Source organism: Aptenodytes forsteri, unplaced genomic scaffold (assembly GCF_000699145.1).
Source record: "Aptenodytes forsteri isolate BGI_AS27 unplaced genomic scaffold, ASM69914v1 Scaffold65, whole genome shotgun sequence".
Classification (NCBI taxonomy): Eukaryota; Metazoa; Chordata; class Aves; order Sphenisciformes; family Spheniscidae; genus Aptenodytes; species Aptenodytes forsteri.
Genome location: NW_008795127.1, coordinates 5,445,120 through 5,450,792, shown reverse-complemented (window position 1 = coordinate 5,450,792; position 5,673 = coordinate 5,445,120).

Genomic DNA, 5,673 nt, shown 5'->3' with positions numbered 1-5,673 from the left:
CCCAACTTCTTGTGCACCCCCAGCCTGCTCGCTGGTGGGGTGGGGTGAGAAGCAGAAAAGGCCTTGACTCTGTGCAAGCACTGCTCAGCAGTAACTAAAACATCCCTGTGTTATCAACACTGTTTTCAGCACAAATCCAAAACATAGCCCCATGCCAGCTACTATGAAGGAAATTAACTCTATCCCAGCCAAAACCAGCACAACTACTGATTACAGTCATAATCATAAAAAGTGGAATACTGGCCTATTTAGGCCACTTTCTTTAAGAAGTTGACCATGGGGAACTTACATTTATTTAAGCACACTGAATGCCACATTAACTTCATTATATACTGCTGTAAAGTGCAAATGGATATCCTGAAGGTGGGATTCACCTGGCCAGGCTTTGCTGTTCTTAAGCAAAGTACCCTCATCACCTGTGAGAGTGGTATGGATGCTACGTTTCATATTTGCTGCTAATTCAACCTTAATTATGCATGAATTCATGTTCAATTTTCTAATAAACTCTAATGAAGAAATTACTTCGAGACTTTCTTCAGCTCCTGATTCGAAACTCTTGTATTTCATATCACTAATTAATTATGTTCTTAAATTCACTATAACATTTCTTGAACAATCAGAGTTTCTGGTTCATTAATCATGTCATTATTATTTTATTATGATTTTATTTTTATATGATACACTGTAGTTCTTAATTATAGATGGACTTTGTTTTCATTTTGTTGCCTACCAAAAGGAATGCACTGCATTTTTTACCCATTGTCACAACTGCAACCCCCAGATTAGTATGTGGAAGAGTTTACTTTCCCCAGAAAAAAAAAAAAAAGAAAAAAAAAAGTGGCAATATGTAGAAAGGCTTCAAATATTTCCTGCAAAAAAGTAGTTTGTTTCCATATTTATGTGTAGAAACTCACAGGATATAGGCTGGCACACTGCCATTTAATTTCATAGAACTATGGAAAGCTAAATGTATTTAATCCTGCTGAGATTCCAGCCTTTTGTGTTTCCTGCAACAAATCAAAATTATTAAAAACTAGCTGCACTCAAAGTTTCTATAACTGGCAAGTTGTTCAATATACTCCAGACCAGAAAGAAACACAGGTAAGCGATCTAAAGTTATTAAAACTTGAGCAGTGGAGATTGATAGAAGTAACATCATAAGGTAGGGTGACTAATGTTGATATTTAGCAGGAACAATCAGATTAAAAAAATCTGTTTCAGAGGGCCGTAACGGATAATGTAAAAGGACATATCTTTATCTGAAAAATTATAACAAAACTTGTGGGAAAGTTTAGACCAACAAAGATAGTGATATGACTGATGGTCAGTAACATCACTGTTTTCAGAATTATTGTCTTATCTGGGAATATAAATAGCATATGACACAAAACGCTACATATCAGAATAATTGTAAAAGCATATGCACTTAAGTAGTTGATATCATTGTGGAATTTTTACCTTTTTGCCTAAGTTCAAGTTACTGTTTTTTTTCCCAGTTTCATTATAATACATGGTAACCTGGATGTAGTAGAAAAAGATATTATTAATTGTCTAGCAATGTGATTTTTCTTTTTTTATCATTGTTGCAACCTGTTTCACATCTGCATTATTTCATACACTGCCTATCAACCAAGGCCCTCTTTGAGACTAGTAATATTTCTCATTCCTCTTGGGCTGAACACTTGATAAAAATTTGAGGAGGTGAGGGTATTCTTGGTCTCAACACCACATCATCTATTTCAGACAGAATTTTCAAAGGATGTCTTCTATAGTTTTTATTTTCATGACCAAAGAAACAAAAAAAATGAAGCTACACAGAGCAGTGATTCTGCTGAGTATTTGTGGACTGCACACTGAACAGGGCGGGCGGGTTTTTCGGCAGGCACCTGTGTCTACCCTCCCATCTCTCCCTACCAGTGGACACTCATTCTTTCCTGCCCTGTACCTTGTTCAGTCTCGGAAGAGTGCAAAGGTCCTACACGGCACATGAATTGCCTCATATATTAGAATGGCATTTTATATCTACCTTGAATATGCTTTGTGCTTATTAAAAAAAGACTAGGCAAGATGCAAGGCAACACAGGATCAGACCTCTGATATTTGACATAATAGAAGCGATTCTTGTCCTTGATTACTTATAATTTATTCTTCATCTATTTTACCCAGTTAATTTCTTCTGTACAGGAGATTTTTTTGCACATTAAATAGTTTGAAAATAATTTGTCCATAAAAAGTCTCACTTTGCCTTCCCTCTCTCTATTTCCTTTTCTTTACTCTATTATAGCTTTCCTGTAAGTTTCAATTTTTTCCTATACTGTTTCTTTTTTGAAAGCCAGAAGATTTAGTATTTTCTAGTCACTGACACATAAATATACATTTTCTGTTAAAATATTATCATAAATTAACTGTCTTGTTCTAACCCCTCAATCTCAATATAAGCAAACTATAAATTTAGCCATTCTATAAATTCTATACTGCTTCTTAACCTTAACTTATCAGGCAGTATGCCCTTGTGCTTTGACTTCATTTCCACACTTCATTCCAAATCCTTTTGATCACTCCTAGAGCAAACATACAGGCCAGGTAGGAAAGAAGAAGATTAGCCCTTCAGTCCCAAAGGTAAAGAGACTTTGTCTGGTTTAGCAGAGAAAAATGTTAGCAGGGAGGGAGACAGAGGACACGATCATTTGAATAAAGGAGATGAAGTAAGCACACAAGACAAATGCTGCACAAACACTATACATTTACTGCTAGCTTGGTAGTGGAACATATACATTCCTTTGCATAATAATCTGTATTTTACATCAAGAATCTATATGCCTGCAAATTGCTTGATAAGTTAGGGGCACTGCCAGTAAAAGAAATACAGAATAACCCAGCATCTAGTATGGCTTGTCTGGAGGACAGAAGAGATGAGAGAGGCAAGTTTCTCCACTTTATAATCTGATTTAACTATGGGAATTAAGTCATCTGAGATTACTCTGCATGGACTACATTTAGCATCCTCAGTTTCTCTGTGTGTCTAAGTCCTCAGGACGGGCATTTAGTACTTGTCTTCTTGCATCTGTCCAGGTCTGTCACCTGGGGCATGGCCAGAGGCAATTTATTGTGAAGCATAAACTAAGAAGTGGAGGGGGTTTTAACAGTTGGCCAATCTCTTAATCAATGACACAGCTCCCTTGCAGGAAAGGTTGGATGCCACACATGAACTTGAATGTTAATTCCAGAACACATGGGATCACTGGATATGATGGTTCCAACAGAACAATTTTTGCTTATTGGATTAGGAGGGGAGTACAATCCATATGAGAAAAATTATCTTAGCAGCAGTAATCACCTATGGGCAAGTTTACACTGAGAAAACACTCTGTAAAGTACCAGCAAAAACAGTAATCAGTCATCCTTGCTGGTGACTGACAAGCCTTCAAGATGCTAAGATGTGGGTGGAATTTGAAAACTGGTGCTGGAAGCATCAAAAGCATAGTTACAACTGGTTGAATTTGGACTAAATCAACCGTCCTCTTGAATATACAAGCATACAGTGGGAGCTCAAGGAATGTACATCATCCGAGGGCAGGGGAAAGCCATCTCACACAAGAATTTAGTAATTCCTATATTGTAGCCTTTTTCATTTCAGAGACTTGAAGGTTCATTAGAGTGCTACAGAAAAACATAGTAGTATTTGGAGGAGTTAAATGATTCTAATAACTTGATTTTCTGTGAAAATCCAAAAGCAATTGAACACATTCAGGAATAAAATGGAGTGGGAGGTAGTATAATTTCTTTCAATGCTTTTACAATTAGAAACTGATTTATAGTCCTGTAGTGCCAAAAGAGTAACTAAGAATTGAGCTAGATGTTGTTCAATCATGGAATAGTTGGTGGTCCCTGTCCAAAGACATGAAACAGGTCAACAGAGACATTTGGCTGGGAATAAGGAGCAAAATACAAGAATGAATGAAAATAAGAACGGAAGCAGTAGTGGTAGCAAACAGCGTGTAACTCCCACAGTTTTTAAGGTTAGATAAATGGAAGGAAAAATGAAAGGAGATGAGACAGAGAGACAGAAAAAGGGAGAGAAAGGAAGACACGGAGTTGTAATGAAGCTGAGAAGAAAAGAAATTAAATCAGAGCCCTCAAAGCTCCAAAGTTTCTGCAGCCTCTTCTGCCACCTGAAGCATGTTTTCCTCCACAGCCTAGAGGAATTTGACTCCTTACTGTGAGTATCCTCATTATAATTCTGGTTTGAGAGCAGAGGTGAGCCCAATTCACCTTCTTTCACAGTGGGACAGTAACAAGCTATTCTAGCTATTCTATTATCTAGATTTTTTAGCCTACCCCTCTCTGGTTTTATACATTCAAAAATTATAAAAAGCTTCTATAATAATCTAATTTAATTTTTTGGACACCACAGACAGTAGGCTTCCATAGAGAGTCTCCTTTAATTTTGAGCTACATACTTTTTTCCATATATATAATGTTTCATTTGACTATACTAAAGCACATATTGTTTGCTCATACTCCGTGACCTCTCATACCCATTTATAGAATCATAGAATCATTGAGGTTGGAAAAGACCTCTAAGATCATCGAGTCCAACCATCAACCCAACACCACCATGCCCACTAAACCATGTCCCTAAGTGCCACATCTACACGTCTTTTAAATACCTCCAGGGATGGGGACTCCACCACTTCCCTGGGCAGCCTCTTCCAATGTTTAACCACTCTTTCAGTAAAGACATTTTTCCTCACGTCCAATCTAAACCTCCCCTGGCGCAACTTGAGGCCATTTCCTCTTGTCCTATCGCTTGTTACTTGGGAGAAGAGACCGACACCCACCTCGCTACAACCTCCTTTCAGGTAGTTGTAGAGAGCGATGAGGTCTCCCCTCAGCCTCCTTTTCTCCAGGCTAAAATGATTTTTTATCATCCTCTCCATCTTTATGTCATCTGCCAACTTTGTCAATACTGATTTTATGGGTTTTTACATTACTTAAAATACTAAACAGAATAAGACCAAGAATCAATCTTTGTGAGACCCAACTGGAATCAACCCCCTCAGTGACAATTATCATTATGTTTTCACTGCTGGTTAGTCAGCTTCAATCTAGTCAATGCACGTCATGTTAACTTTGTATCATTCTACTTTCTTAATCAAAATGTCATGCAGAAACAAGACAAATTCCTTACTGATAATTACTTTTTATCAATTGGCTTATAATCTTATGGGGAAAAAAGGAACCTCAGATTAGCCTGACAGTATGTACTTTCCAAAAATCTATTTCATTATCATTAACTACATTACTACCTCTACTTTTCTATTAGTCAAGTACCATATCAGCTCTTCTATTACTTGCCCAGGATTGACACCCAGGCTGTACACCTTTATAATTACATTGTCCAGTGTGCTGGTTTTGGCTGGGATAGAGTTAATTTTCTTCATAGTAGCTGGCATGGGGCTATGTTTTGGATTTGTGCTGAAAACAGTGTTGATAACACAGGGATGTTTTAGTTACTGCTGAGCAGTGCTTGCACAGAGTCAAGGCCTTTTCTGCTTCTCACCCCACCCCACCAGCGAGCAGGCTGGGGGTGCACAAGAAGCTGGGAGGGGACACAGCTGGGACAGCTGACCCCAACTGACCAAAGGGATATTCCATACCATATGACGTCAT